Source organism: Dermochelys coriacea, chromosome 11 (genome assembly GCF_009764565.3).
Source record: "Dermochelys coriacea isolate rDerCor1 chromosome 11, rDerCor1.pri.v4, whole genome shotgun sequence".
NCBI lineage: Eukaryota > Metazoa > Chordata > Testudines > Dermochelyidae > Dermochelys > Dermochelys coriacea.
In genome coordinates this window covers 67,696,888-67,713,560 of record NC_050078.2, presented here as the reverse complement: position 1 = coordinate 67,713,560, position 16,673 = coordinate 67,696,888, and the positions used below count along the sequence as shown (strand labels likewise).

Genomic DNA, 16,673 nt, shown 5'->3' with positions numbered 1-16,673 from the left:
CAGAAGGGAAGGGGAGGGGAGAGACTGAAAGGTCAGTTGCATCAAAAACTTCTTATAATAAATTCTTGGCATACCTATTTAAGGATTCCAAGGGGGTAACACTTTGTTTCAGATGCACACTACAGTTTAAAGGCTTCTTTAAATAAGAGAACACAGATAGGAAATTGATGAAGAACAGAGTATATTCATTCTTTAGGACTGTCACTAAAGGACATATCCACATTGGGGAAATTTTCTAACTGGTTTCAAAACCAGTTCAGCTAAATCAACTTTAAAATTAGTTAGAGCCTTAGAGCTTCCAGATGGCACAGCACATGCAAGCACAATTTAGGGAGAATTTAAGCCAAGTTTGCTCTCCAACCAGCCCAGAATCCTAAAATAACTATATAGAGAGGCTGCTCAGGGATCTGCTTCGCATTACAACAACCCAGCCTGAGATGCCCAAAATGTCTGTAGTAGCATGTGCTGTGAGCCCACCTCCACCATATTGCCTATGCCAAGGCTTGCCAGGGGTCCTGTCATACATGGTGCATAGGCCAGGGGAATTCTCCTCCAGTCACCTAAAGTGGAGAGGGAGAATCTCCCATAGTTTAAACCTGGACCTAAACTATTTGTTAAAGTAGCCTGACCTTTTTTTACCAAAGTACCACCCTGAGGAGGCTAAATATGCATCATCAAGTGGTCTTAAAACTGGTTCAACAGAAACAGCCTGGCTCCACAGACTGGGTCTATACGATGACTCTAACTGGTTTTTAAAACATTTATAACATTTTCTCTGTGGAGGCAGGCTCTAAGTGTGATAGGTAGCTCTAGGGAATACAAGCTGTCCCCAAGCTAAAGACTAATCTTGTTGTTATTATTCTGAAACAAGTTTTTAAATATTGGATTATTTGTCCAAGTATAATTCTTCCTTCCATTCAGAGGGGGAGAGAACTGTGACTCAGCCGTTTTCAAGCGATGATATTAGCAATTTTTAGATTCTGGCTCTATATTGAAAATGCATCTACCTGTGCAATAAGAGACGGAGCTGTTAAAGTGCTACAGCTACTGAGATTCTTAACGAGAATGCACCTGGTCAATGAGGATATTGTCTTAGAGATCACATCCCTGCTGTGATTTCAGTTGTCTGCTGTTTTATCTGTTGTTTAATGGGCGAAAGGAGTAAAATATCACCCAATAGCGATTCTTGAGTGTGTTTCTTTTTATTGCCTCTCATAGAGACAGGCTTCAATTTAGCCCTGAAGTGGCTCCTAACATAAATGAGTAATAGATCAGTAAATCAGATAAATCGGCTGATGGAGGGGTAGACGAAGGGAGGTGGGTTGAAGCAGTACAGAAAAAGCAAACAGGCACCTATGAAGCCTGGGGAATGTGCCAACCTGAAGATTGTAGCCAGGGCACAGGACACTGTGCCGCCGGAGAACCGCCCGTTTCTCCGCAGCATTTTGGCGGAGATGCTTCTTGCTGTTGCTGCTTCTCGGCAGCAGGGTGTCTGGCAGCCTTCTGGGAATAGGAATATGCTATTCCCACAGAAAGATTGGGGACCACTGATTTAGGCCCTGGTCCTGTATTTGGATTCAGGTGGGCAGATCTCAGGTCCATCTGTATGGCTCAAATTGCAGGATTGGAGCCTTAGATAGCCATCTTTTGGGACAGAGGGCCCAGTCTGTGACGCACCCAGTGCATTGCATTGGACCTGTATAAATAGATTTTTTCCTGCCCCCACACGTACTTCCTCTGGCAGGTAGAGTCTCGTTTCCAAGCTTGGGCATGAGACTGCTGACAGGAGTAAGCAACAAAAGCGTGCTTCCCACCTCAAAGGCAACTCCCAACCCCCTCACCGACTATTTAAAAGTTTTATAACTATGCTTACAGAATTAAGACACTTTAAAAGGATATTTTAAGTATTATTTTAAGTACTCGGACAGGCTTTTATGAGATGAATGTCTAGCTCCCATAATGACAGGATCAGCTAACTGATGAGGGAATTCATTTTTGCAAATCCTCTTCTGGAGTCTGTGTTCATTCATAAGCAGATGTAGTTACTTTGAAAATATGTCCTTTCCAGAGAAGAGAGGGAAGTGGGATACACATTTTCATAGGTGTATTTTGAAAGTTCCTGCCACAGAGTTAATTTCATTGCACTCAGTGAAGCTTGTGATTATGTCAAGTCAAATAGCACTTGTATGAAGTAAATAGAAATGTTACTCTTGTTTGAAAATTTTATCTGGTGTCTTTCTGGGCATAGACTTCATTTCACTCTCTGCTTGTAAGCTGCACTCTGTAGATAAATGACATATGCCCAAGTTACACAAAAGTACTTATTTGGGTGGAATTTCCATTGTCTCCCACAGTTGCTCTTGAGTGATAAGGCTGCAGAATTTGATCCAATATAAAGAGGAAAAAAAGAATAAATATGATATCTTGATACAGATATTGTCTGAAAGCTCTATATTCGGCATACAGGATGAGTACTGATTTTTTTCTAGTTGTATTGGAGTAATAGCAAAGTGAGAGATCTGGCTCAAGTGTTAAATTTGTTATGAAGGAGGATTATTATAATTAGTGCCAGTTGACATGGATAGCTCTGTCTCCTAGTCTCTCTGTGCAACAACGATGAGGGATACCCCAAATATGTCTAGCACTGGCGGGCTGTCAGCTACAAAATGAAACACCTGTGTGCTAGATAAGTCAATGCCCAGCTAATCATCTGTGGTACGTGCCACCTGCCAATTTTCATTATTCATTCATTCATTCATTCATTGATTCATACATACATACATATATACATATTTGTGACATTTTGGGAGGAGTGCCCACTAAGGAGGGAGTTACACAGCGCAATAGGAAATGTTTTCACAGGCAATCACAATAAAAGAATAACATTTTGTAGTTCTGTAACAACTTGTATTCATGGATCTCAAAGCGTGTTACACACAGTGAAATAACATCTCAAAACCTGTGTGAGAGCATGTCACAGCAGGGGAAAGTAAAACAGAAAAGGCCTTACTGAAGTCAATAGATGTTTTGCTACTGCCTTAAGTTGGGCTAGGATTTCACCTGGGAAGGCTAGGTGACTTGGCCAATTTCACATAGGAAGTCTGTGACTAAGCCCAGAATTGAACCTTTGGCTCTTGATGGTTCCATAACCAAACAATTCTTCCATTTGCAGTAGACTCTTGATTGTAGGAATACCAGTCTTACAAACAATGAGTGATATGAGCCATTTTTTCCCAATGGGGGAAAAAATCACATCACTAAAATGTTCAGGAAGAACAGATTCCCATCTTTTCACATTCTGATGATGTCAGTGCATTGGAAATCACTTTGGAAATCACTTTGCAGCAGCCTGAAGGACAAGAAAACAGTAATATAGTGCAACATACTGCAATTTATGCACAGGATTTACTGTAATTGTGAGATGATTTTTACGAACGCCTCAATCCCCAATTAGTTAATAAAATTAGAGGTTCTATTAGAGGTTCTAATGCACCTATCAATGCTCTTTAAGCACAATAAAAAAAAAACAACCCAAAACATATGAATTAAATCAAGAAGTGATTTCAACAAAACAAATGACCTACTCTAAAGCCTCCAGCCCCTCCATTCATCCCCTATAACAAAACAGACACCTTATCCCAACTAGCCCCACTGAGGAATAAATGCACCTTCAACGTATTTACATTATCCCTCATGAAATCTTCCCAGCCATGAAACACCTTAGATGATAAGGTCTTTAGGGCAAACACCTGTGTCTGTGTTTGTAAAACACCAAGTATGCTTCTGGTGCATGTGCACGTGTGTGTGTGTGTGTGTGTGTGTGTTTGTTCGGGGGGAGAGATTAGGATAATCTATCTTGTGCAAAGCTACATTTTATTCAGCAATAATTTTGCATAAAACTATATTAATGGTAACATCACATTTCCAGCCAGTACACACCAAATTCTTTTTTCTGATTGATCCACCTTAATAAACAAGAACCTGCTCTGCAATTCTTATATAGGCAAAACTCTTGTTGACTTCATGTGTTTGACTCTGACTGCTCTCCTTTCATCTCTTTTCCTCATGCTACAGTAGTGATGCTGAATGCTAATGTGAGACTATTTGATGTAACTTCAGACTTGTCAAGTACTGTTTTAAGGAACTTAATAAATCGGTACCAAACATTGGGCTACTCTTTTAAAGGCCCAGTGTAAGTCTGTCTACCAGTGTACTCGTTTTTGTTGTACTTAGGCAGTGCAGGTGCAGTAGAAACTTACAAAGCTTCACTTAGAACCTTATTGTATGTGCCCAAATCAACAATTGAAATGGATTTGCCGATCACTGGATGGATTTGCAGTTCAGTGAGGCTGTGCTGCAGGTATGCTCCCTTGCACCTCTGCCCTGAGTAACTCCCTAGCTACCCAGCTCCCATTTCCCTTCAGCTAGGAGCTATCCTCTCTCTTCACAACAGGGAGCTGGGGGCCATGTTGACGCAGACCCACACCTGGGCTCAGACCCACAGGAAACATAATAGGAGTGGCAGCAGTTGCCGTTGAACAGCAGGGAAGTGGGAAACTAGCAACTGCAAGCCTCCCCATCGGACCTGACCCCAGCAAACTGTCCCCTTGCACCGTAAGGCACAGCAGTCAGGCCTCTTCTTTTCAGCCACCGCCTCAGAGACAGCAGCACCATTTCTACAAGCAGGGCTGCCTGTGACAAGTGCTACAGCTACAGCCTTGGATGTTGCAGGAGCGGCCTTAAAAGTGTTGCTCAACCCACAGCCTCCTACGGGCCCCCAGGGAACAAGGGGATCTTCGAGCTGTGTCTGATTTAATCTGATTTATTCGGGCAGGTCTACACTGTGGGGTTAAGTCGACCTAAGTTACGCAACTCCCGCTAGATGAATAACCTAGCTGGAGTCAACATACCTTAGGTCGACTTATTGTGGTGTCTACACTGTGCTCTCCGATTGACTTACCTTATGCTTCTTGTTCGGGTGGATTAGTGGAGTCAACGTGAGAGTGATCAGGGGTCGATTTAGTCCTAGACCCACTAAATTGACCCCTGGTGGATCGATTGCCGCAGCATCAATCCACGGTAAATGGAGCGAAGCCCTAATTTACTGCTCTGGCTGGGGTCGGGTCTCTTATCTCTATCACCTCATCCCTGACTTCTGCCTGTGTGAGGTAGAAGAAAAGAGGTACCCCAGATTCACCTCCTCTCCAGTGGGGATAAGGGAAGGGCCATCCTGCCTGTGCATATCCCCTTCCCTTGACATGGATCTTAAAGGCGAAAGACAGATGGAAAGGTATGGATAGAGGCCATCCTGAGGAGAGGGGGAGGGGAGGGGCAAAGAGAGGGAAAGAAAAGGAGTGTGGGGAAAGGAGGGAGAGAGAGTGAGAAGAAAAATGTGTCAAAGAGAAAGGAATGATGAAAGAGGAGTGGTGGTAAGGAAAAATATAAACCGAAAAAAGAAATCGAAACAGAGGAAACCGTCATTAGAAACCTAGAGAGGAAGAAAAGATGGAGTGAAAGTGGACCACACTATTTCATTTTTAGTTTCTTTCCTAAGTTGAAAAATATTAAAATGCATACACTGGAATACATATCGAGTTTTGTGGTACTGTATAACTAAGTGCTCTTCAATGTGCATGTAGGTGGTAACACATGCGCACAGTAATTGGCATTGTGTGTGTTTTTTGTCCACCTTGTTGCCTGTTCTAATGTGCCCCTCCCTGCCACAAGTGGGAGGTTATAGCAGGGGTAGCCAACCTGTGGCTCCGGAGCCACATGCGGTTCTTCAGAAGTTAATATGCGGCTCCTTGTATAGTCAGCGACTCCGGGGCTGGAGCTACAAGTGCCAACTTTCCAACTGCCAGGGGGTGCTCACTGCTCAACCCCTGGCTCTGCCACAGGCTCTGCCCCCTCTCCACCCCTTCCCGCCCCCTCCCCTGAACCTGCTTGGCCCTTGCTCCTCCTCCTCCCCCCCAGAGCCTCCAGCACTCCATGAAAGAGCTGATCAGGAGGTGCAGGGAGGGAGGGGGAGGCACTGATCAGTGGGACTGCCGGTGGGTGGGAGGCACTGGGAGCGGGGTTGGGGGGAGAGCTGATGGGAGGCTGCTGACATATTACTGTGGCTCTTTGGCAATGTACACTGGTAAATTCTGGCTCCTTCTCCAGCTCAGGTTGGCTATCCCTGGGTTAGAGGATGGAGCTGTTTTGGGCCTTCTAGCCTCTCTAGTCCTCAGAAGTCTTAAAACCCCTCCCCCATAGGCTTTGGGAGGCACCATGCGGCACTCCTTCCTGGCTTGCAGAAGGTGTGACATCACCCACAATGGCACTATCTCAGCCCTTGCTGGTCCCATGCTGGCCTGTTAGCATGGCTAAGTGAGGTTCTATTGTATTTCAATACTTGCCTGTCTTCAGAAATATATAGGCTCTCCATGAAGACAGGACTCCATATGTATTGCTTTTAGTGAAGTTGGTTTATATTCCAGTTGGCCAAGAATAAATAAAACAGCATTATGGTCCCCATGAGTATACACTATATGCTTCAATTATTGGTGCATTATATCAGTGGCAGATGCTACATTCCCTCATATAAAGGGGAAGAAGTTCTCTGAACAGTAAAACCAAATTTTTTGCTTATACATGGTAATTATCACCATTCTTTCATTTCAAAGGCATCTGTCTGACATAGCCTAATTGTGATGTGTTGAAATACAATTTGCATTGCATTTTGTTCCTTAGAATTACAGTGAGAGTGACAATGACTGCTATAGTTAAAGAAGGTTGCAGGAGAATTTCCATTGTAACCCTCTGTTGAAAGTTGCTTTTATCTTTCCAAAATATCCACCTTTTAGCCTATATCTGAGATATTCTAGGCGGACGGGTAAAATAGCTGTCTCATTCCCTGAGTTTCACAGTCAGGAACCCTGTGCTCAGCACTTGACAGGATTGTGGTTGGGGCAGAGCGTAGACGCCTTGCCCAAGTGGCAGCTCCAGGAGCTCCCATGCCTACAGGTAGGTGTGTTTTGCCTGCTACCTATGTCTCCGAGAGATGCTCCAATCTTGCTTTTCCTTCAGGAGGTGGCTAGCTCTGATCAAGTGAGCACAAGGACTGTGTTAATGTAATGGCCACCATCTTGGCCAAAATACCTTCAGAGCTGAAAGCATGAGCTGCTATGTTTGAACTAGTGAGCCAAGGCTCTGTAGCTGAGGACTGTAACAACTCATATTCTCTGTGGATTGGGCACAGTGCGGACCTGTAACACACACAGATGAGTGGGTTAGGCTTGCGCCCATAATCCTTGGCATCCAGCTGCTGCTGAATGGGGTAGAGCAGAGAACCTGGCAAATTCTGGGGGTGCTGATTTTATATACCTTGGGGAGGGCATGCTTGTTTGGCCTGCTCCCAAAAACACATTAGAGAGAAAAGATCAGCTTGCTCCCCCCAGAGACTGGTGAGGTGGAGACAGATGGAAAACTTACACTTAGAGTTGATTAGGGATTTTTTTTTGTTGGAAAAATGCCCAATCTTAAACTTTTAGTGGAAACATACTGGTTTTGATGAGAGATGTTTCTCGGGTCTGGGATGGAATTTTCTGGTCAAAACGAGAGAGAGAGGCCTCTCCCGCATATGCAGTAGCCTGGTTCCTAGGATGTCAAAGACCCCGGTTCAAGTCCCTGCTCTGTCTGATTGAGATCAGGAACTTGAACTGGGGTCTTCCACATCCCAGATGAGTGCCCTGGCTACTGGCTGCTCTAATGGGGTGGGGTGCATGCTCTCTCTTTCTCTTGGTTTTGTGAAAAACTTCGAGGGTCTCAGTTTCATCCCAGTGTGGAGTGGGAATTTTTTTGAAATTTCAAATATTGTGGGACAGGAAAACAAGTTCTCACCCAGCTCTAGCTGTCCTGAAAGATGTTGGGAGGAGAGGGAAATTGCAGGACACCTGAATAAATTTCAGTCCTTATTAGAAGAAAGCAAAGTGTGAAGCAGGACTGGGAATTCCTGGTGGGGGGGTCAGATAGGGATTCTTGGATCATGACATCAGGTTGAAAACATACCAACCTCAGTTCTGCATGTCCTTCTCCCCCAAAGAGGCAAACACTTGATATTTCACCTGTGTTTGGCATTGCGTTTCTGTATTTGCAACCCCCAAAGCAAAACTTGGCGGTACAAGAAAATGTGGACACAAATCCTTGCAAAAGAAAACTGCTGAGTGTTGTACAGTTTTATACTCATCTTATTACAGGCAGCAAGATAGCAGCAAAAAGAGATATTTCAGTCCCATCAAATTCCTTCACTCATAAAACCTCTTAAAATAGATTTCCATCCTTGTTACACTTTTCCCTGTCTTGTTTTGACCCCAGGAGATCAACCCTTGATAATTTTGTAAGATTCACCTGCTTCTTATATAAAGTCAAACTCTCTCCCTTCCCTTTGGTTTGATCCATATTGCCTTTCGTGGATTTAGCCTGAGCCAGACTTATGCTTTTCTGTGTAACACATAGTCCCATCATCTTCTGTGTTTTTTCCCCTCTGCAAGAAGAAAGTGACAGGCAGTTTTTGTAGGAGGATGGCAAACATGTGCTCGAACATGTGATCCACCAAAACCTCACTCGACTTGTCACAAAATTGCCACATACACGTTCCTCTGAAAACCTCTCACGAGTGGATTTTATAGGCACGTTTCACTCTAATTCTCTGCTCTACCTGCAGCATTCAATCAACATGGATGCAGCAGGAGTCTATCTAATAGCAGACCTTTACTGAGACAGGCAGTTAATAGGAACAGTAGCAAGCCCTGAGGTATGTTTATGCAGTCAGACTCACTTCCTCTATTCCTGTGATATATTAACTACTTCGGAAGTTTCCCAGCTGTTTCAGGGGATAAGTAATGGCAGTGGGAGCCCATATTTAACCTTCACTGTACAAGCTGCATACTTTGTAGTTATCGTCTTTTATCTCTGTGTCTATCTAGAGAAGATTTCAAACGGTCTTTCTGTTCTCTCAGCCACATTGTTTTCCTGTTTCAGCAGGTTCAGGGGAATATTTGAAGGCACTGCTGCTATAGGATTTGCTTCTGTGTCAGTCAAATAGAAATAATTATTTTAAATGGTAGATTGAGATGTTTACAGAATTCATAATAAACCCTCAATAAATCACAGGGTTAAGAGGGACAGTAGGGGTCAGTTAGCCTAACATCCTAGTGAACAAATAGTGCTGACCTTCCCCGTACATGATCAGGGAGTTTTCAGGAGCTTTAGGAGAATATCATCCATTGTCTTTGAAATGGTTATTTACAGGGTTTGGCATCTCTGGGCTTTTCTGTTTGTTTGTTTTACCATATCTTGGTAACTGATTTTTTTAAAAGGGCTCCAGAGGCAATCTTGACAGTGACCGGCGAGTAAGCCTAACTTTCAGTACCAGGCAAAGGAGAGAATGATCAGACACCTGAATGAACACAGTATGCCAGGGGAAAGTCAAGGTGGCTTTTGTAAAGCGAAAACATGCCTCGCCAATCTATTAGAATTCTTTTGATGTTCAAGCATGTGGACAAGGCTGATCTAATAGAAATAAGAAAAGGAGGACTTGTGGCACCTTAGAGACTAACAAATTTATTTGAGCATAAACTTTCATGAGCTACAGCTCACTTCATCGGATGCATTCACAAAAGTTTATGCTCAAATAAATTTGTTAGTCTCTAAGGTGTGACAAGTACTCCTGTTCTTTTTGCGAATACAGATTAACAGGGCTGCTACTCTGAAACCTAATAGAAATAGTGTATTTGGACTTTCAAAAAGCCTTTTACAAGATCCTGCACCAAAGGCTACTTTTGGGATAAGAAGGAAAGCCCTCTCAAGGATCAGTAACTAGTTAAAAAATAGGAAACTAAGGAAAGGAATAAATGGTCAGTTTTCATAATGGAAAGAGGTAAATGGCAGGGTCCCCCAAGCATCTGTACTGGGACCTGTGCACCTCAACATATTCATAAACGATCTGGAAAAAGGGTAAACAGTGAGGTGGCAAAGTTTGCAGACAATACAAAATTACTTAAGATAGTTAAGTCTAAAGCTGACTGCGAAGAGTTACAAAAGGATCTCACTAAACTGAGTGACTGGGCAACAAAAGGGCACATGAAATTCAATGTTGATTAGTGCAAAGTAATGCACATTGAAACAAATAATCTCAACTACAATGGGATAATGAGATCTAAATCAGTGTTACCACTCAAATTATACAGAATGAAGGGATCTAAATTAGTGTTACCACTCAAGAAAGAGACCTTGGACTATGTGGCTAGTTCTCTGAAAATATCTGCTCAATGTGCAGTGGCAATCAAAAAAAAATAACAGAATATTAGGAACGATTAGGAAAGGGATAGATAATAAGATGGTAATTATCATAATGATGCTGTACAAATCCGTGGTAAACCTAAGCCTTGAATATTGAGTGCAGATCTGGTCATCCCATCTCAAAAAAAAAATCTATTAGAACTGGAAAAGATACAGAGAAATGAAAATGGTGAGGGGGATGGAACAGCTTCCTCATGCAGAGAGATTAATAAAACTGGGACTGTTCAGCTTGGAAAAGAGATGACTAAGGGGGGATATGACAGAGGTCAACAAAATCAGGACTGGTGCGGAGAAAGTGAATAAGGACGTGTGATTTACCCCCTCACCTCACATAAGAATTAGGAGTCAGCCAATTAAATTAATATGCAGTGGATTTAAAACAAACAAAAGGAAATACTTCTTCATACAATGCATAGTCAACCCGTGGAACTCATTGCCATGGATGTTGTGAAGGTCAAAAGTGTAACTGGGTTAAAAAAAGATGTAGATAAATTCATGGAGGATAGGTCCATCGTTGGCCATTAGTCAAGATTGTCAGCGATGCAACCCCATCTCTGGGTGTCCCTAAATCTCTGACTTCCAGAAGCTGGATCTGGACCTGTTTTGTTCATTCCCTCTGAAGCATCTGGCACTGGCCGCTGTCAGGAGACAGGATACTGGGCTAGATGGACCATAGGTCTGACCTAGAGTGGCCATTCTTATGTTCTTATAAATAGAAGTGTTTTGAGTGAATACTAAGGAATATCAGCCAAGAGGTTAGTCACAGCTATAGTTCTCTACTACTTTAGGAAAAGCTCCTATTGGCCTCCAATCCGTAAGTAGCTCCTCTGGGGTATACTAGACATATATAATGTATTAATTAATGCATTGTGGAAGGATACTTTGCGTTCTTACTGGAACAAATGAAATAATGTGTAAGAAGCTCAGCAACCCTCCCCACACACTGATTTTAGGGAGCTTAATTTTTAGTTTTAAAAAGGGGGGCATAATGAAATAAAATTAGAATAGATGTCAGAAGTACAAGATTAATGGCAACAAAGACTGGGATTGGCGTGGAAATGAATGGTAGTTAAGGCTTGTATGACAAGACATTTAGCATGGGTTTTAAGCAATACACTGAACACCAAACTAACTCAAATTAGAAAGGGGGGGAAAGGGTTGTTGTTGTTTTTCTCAGTGAGGGTTTGTTTTGTTTTGTTTTTTGTTTTATTTTTTGGGGAGGGGTTTGGAGTGCAAAGCTATCTCTGGGTTCCCTTCAGCACTTGAGAGCTACAGAAATATATAAATCAATTTGTCAACACAGAACCATGTTAGTAGGTAGCTGGTAGTTTGATGGTGCTACTTAGCCTGCAATAATTTTGGAGTTAGTTTATTTTGACCCAGTCCAGTGATTTGCTCAGATCCTTCAATGGGAACAGATGTAAAGAGGTGGCTGGTGCTACTATGCAGCATTAGACTATAGCACGTGACAGATTTTGCCTTTAGCTCCAGTTTATGATCTTCAGTAATGAATGAACTCTACAAAACCTACTGGTGAAAGAGTATAATGGTGGACTCTGAACATATCTCCTAGAATTTAAAAATTAACAGGAAAACACTTATGTTGGTTATCATTTTTTGCTACAGTCATACTAAGGATCCCATTTAGGGATTCGTTTCCTATTGTTTTAGGCACTATACAAATAAAACAAAGACAGTCCTTGTTGCAGAGAGCTCACAACTTAAGATTTAGACAAAATGCTGCAAGTGAATAGAGACAAATGGAAGGTGAAAACAGAGGTTAAGAGGTCAATATTATAGCAGAAACAGGTGTGTAGGCATAAATTGGTTATAACCGTGATCTCAGTAGCCACAAGTAGTGATTGCTTAACCTGGGCATGCAGAAAGGATGTCTGATGGAAATGAGTGTATAGAAATGGAAATTACCACATAGGAAGTGGATGAAGAATTTAGAGCTTCATGTGCTCAAAGTGGAGGGGACCATTTAATTTCCATCCCAGAATACTGAAAGAAGTGGCACATAAAATTGCTAGTGTAGTAGCAAGGACTTTTAATAAATCTAGGAATACTATGATATGACTGGAGAATCGCTAATGTACGTATATTTAAGAAGGTGGGGAGGATTGATCTGGCTATTAAAATTCTATTAATCAGTAGTATGATTAGAACAAATTTTGAAGGAAAGAATAATTAAACTCATGGAGGTAAATGGAAAAGGGTATGTAATAAAACATGGGTTTACCAAAGGTAGATCATCCCAGACTAACCTGAGCTATTTCTTTGAGAAAATAAATGATTTTTGAGGATAAGAGAAATGCAAGAGATCTAATATGCTTGGGAGTTCAGTAAAGCATTTTGTATGGTGCCACACAGGGAATTATTGATTAAATTAGAGAAGAAAGGGATTATTACAGGAATTGTAAGGTGGGTAAGGAATTGGCTAAAAGTGAAAAGGCAAAGTGTTGTGCTGAAAGATGAACTTCCAGACTGGAGGGAAATTACTAGTAGAGTTCCTCAGTATTGAGACTGATCTTATTTAGTGTTTTTATTAATGATCTTGGCACAAAAAGTAGGATTGTGCTAATGAAATTTGCTGGTGATAGAAAGTTGGGAGGCATCGTCAATACACAGAATGATTAGAATATTATGCAGGAAGATCTTGGAGACTTGAGTAACGGACAATAATGGATTATTCTTAATAAGAAGATTTTCTGCTGTAAACTAGAGGTTCCTCAGTTGAAAGCGATGGAGGAGGAGAAAGACCTGGGAAATGTGATCCTAGGATGAATTAGGCAAGGCATTTCCAGTAGAGGAAGAGAAGTATTAATACTATTATACAAGGCACTGATAAGACCTCATTTGGAATACTGTGTACAATTCTGGTCAACCATGTTCAAGAAAGATGAACTCAAAATGGAACAGGGGCAGACAAGAGTTAGTAGGATGATTAGGGGAATGGAGGACCTATCTTATGAGAGGAGATTGGAAGAGCTTGGCTTGTTTAGTCTAGCAAAAAGAAGGCTGAGAGGCGATATGATTGCTCTGTGTAAATAGACCAGAGGGTTAAACACCTTAAGCTAAAGGACAGTGTTGTCACAGGAACAAATATACATAAAATGGCCATGACCAAATTCAGGCTGGAAATCAGAAGAAGGTTTCTGACTCTCAGAGCGGCGAGGTGTGGAACAGCCTCACAATAGGAGTGGTGGGGCCAAACAACTTAATTGGTTTTAAGAGAAAGATAGACCAATTTATGAGTGGGATTGTATAATGAGGTTTCTTGTGATGAATGGGTGGGAGCAGGGTTTGGCAACCCTGAGGGTCCCTTCTGGTTCACATCAGATGTTCCTAAAATCTTATGCTTCACGACTTCTGTCAGTTACCTGTAGGGGTCTCCCCTAGTGTATTCTGATTTTTTTTTGGTTTGGTCTCGTTTCTTTGAAGCATCAGAGATTACCTTAGATGGAAGTGGGACACTGATGGGGTTGGCCAGTGCTCAAAGATGGTGCAGAGAATTTTCTGTCTCATGTGCTTGGCTGACTAGTTCTTGTTCATGTGCTCGGGGTCTAATTGATCATCATATGTGGGAAGGAATTTTCCCCAGGTCAGATTTGCAGTGATCTTCGGGGTGTGGGGTGTGAGTCTCTTGCCAGGATTATCAACATTAATCAATTCCCTACCATTGAGGGGGTCTTGGGCACTGGTATACCTTGGTCCCTCCTGTTCTTTCCCTGTGGCACATAATAGTTTAGTCTCCTGAGGGCTGTAATACCTTGAGTCTTTAGTGTGGGGGTGTTGGGTGGTGTTTATGGCCTGTGGTCAGACTAGATGATCTGGTCAGACTTAGATGGTCCTTGCTGGCCTTAAATTCTATGCCTCTGTGACTCTCTGCTGTAATTAGGAGTCTCTGGTAAATTGGTAAAAGATGTTCAACTGGTCTCCACTAGCATACCAGAATTACTAAAATAATTTCAACCTTTCACATGTGTATAGGATGGTTGTTAAAATGTAAGACAAAGTTCCCTGTCATTGTTTGGAGTTGTTTAAATAACTTTGTCCAATAAAAAGAAAATTTGACCCCATATTTCCATTACTGCTGAGACGATCTAATGAAGAATAAGCACACAGTCTACTACACTTCTCCAAATGATGAGCTAGTGAATTGATAGGAATGCACAAAACATATTGGAATAACAGATAAGGTATGCCAGAGCTTTGTCAAATGTGTGTTTGAATACGAAATTGCTCAAAAGATACAGCAATCTCTGTTTTAGTGTCTGAATCTAAATTTCTAAATGGCAAGGTTTTGATCGCAGCTGTTCAAGGGTAATCACCTTTGTTGCAAACACAAAATGAAAAATGTATGCGTTTCCAAACAAAATGACATCCATCCTTACTAAAGAAAGGATTTCTGAGTGTGATATTATTTGCTAATGTCTTTGACTTTGAGGATTTGAGATCATTATTGTTGATTGTAAATAATAGCTGAGCAGTCCATTTTAAAGTGTCAAGCTTGGTGGAAGATGCACTTTATTCAGTCAGGCTAATGGTGAGAGCCTAACCTGACAGTTCAATATGGACATTTTCCAGCCAGATAGATACTTGTTTAAAATAGTTAAGGGAAAATCAATGGGAGTTGCAGTTTACAAGGAAATAATCTAATGCCACTGATATTAGAAAACCCTTTTCATGCTACATACATTTTTCCTTCTTGTCCCTCCTGCCTCCGCCCCTCCCTGATATTCCTAGCAGTATATGGTAATGAAAGCTCTTCCCTTGGCCACTTTGGCTAAATGTATATGGCCCCAATTAGGTAAAGCATTGAAGTACATGCTTCATTTTAAGCATTGCTTAAGTTCCATTGTTTTCAGTGAATGTATGCATGTGCTAAAAAGCTTTGCTGAATAGTGATATTTTCCCAAATATGAATGTGGATTTCACATCTGGAACAAAATTACCCCAACAAATGTTGTGAAATTCATCTGGTTTCCTGTTTTGCTACAAAGCCGACACTCAGATCAAGTGCGCCAATATATGCAAATCATTGTAGTAAACCTGGAGCATGAATATGCACAGACTTGTTTTGGTATTTGGTAGAAACCATGCAAAAATTGTGCATTGTTTTCATCATGTATAGCTGAGGTGCTGCTGAACTTTTCTTTGAGAGTTCACTTTTAGTTGAACCCAGAGGGATTGCAATCAAGGAGACCTACTCTGTTAATGGGTAGTGCACAGAATCTTGGAAAAGGGTAGTCTGCTTAGGCGGAGAGCTCCTGAATCTACCTCTGTCGATGTCTGAAAAGCTGCTGCTGTTTCATCTTCCCTGCTGCTTCTGGTGATAATGCACAGTTTGAATCTTCAAATGCCATGATGAGAGTGATCAATCTCAATCCACCCCCCCAAAAGAGGAGAACTGTTGAAGAAGACAAATAAATACAGCCAGCTATCGGAGGGCACAGGAATCTTGAAGGAGAATTAGTTACAAAATAAAACAAGAACACACACGAAACTTGAACTTGTAGTGCATTAGTGCTGTGGAATAATGAAAGAGTGACAAAGAAGAACTCAGACATGAACAAAGATGATGATAATAAGACTTAGCATATCAAAGTGTTCATTGTCAATGCAGAAAAGTGGGGTTTTCCTTGGACTGACCACAAAACCAGTCTGAAGAGAGCTCAAGAGGCTCCTGCATGTCTGATGCTGAAGAAAAGTCAATGCCTATAACATGCAACAATGTATTCATGTAATCAAAAATCAGCTAAGATATTGACAGACAAGGGTGTAGAGCTGGTTGAAAAATACCTCATATTTTCAGCAAAAGAAGAATAGAACATTGACATTTTTTGATTTTTTAATTATTTTTTTTAGAATTTCAACAAAATGAAAACGGAAAAAGTTTTCAGATTTTGGTTTTTTCTTTTCCCATTTTTCAGTGAAAAAAAGTGGGAACAATCATAAAAAGAATGGCTACCCACAGCATTTGGAGCCAGTTCTGGATCTTTACTTTCCTTGCATTCAAGTATGTTCTGTTCTGAAGTTTTGCTTCAGGCCAATTTAAAAAATCTTAATTATAATTCTTAGAACAAGCACCAAAAAGCATTTTGGGAACCTCACAATATAGATTCAGGATATGATCTATGACCAGATCAGCTTACAAGCAGAGCTGGTAAAAAATGGAGACGAGGAATGTTATGAGAACTTGCTCAGAATTTTTTTTCTGAATTACAAAATTTGAAATTTTATTGTAACTTCAGAACTAATTTTGACCAGCTCTACTGCTTTTCTTACTATGTCTTTTTTTTAATTAAAAAAAATCATCAAAATTTCAC

General features: G+C 41.3%; 1 protein-coding gene across 6 annotated transcripts in view; it reads left to right on the top strand.

The window, feature by feature from the left end:
- The window catches only part of ERBB4 (erb-b2 receptor tyrosine kinase 4), a 1,003,508-nt gene that overhangs the window by 355,874 nt on the left and 630,961 nt on the right, over positions 1-16,673 (top strand). The window lies entirely within an intron of this gene.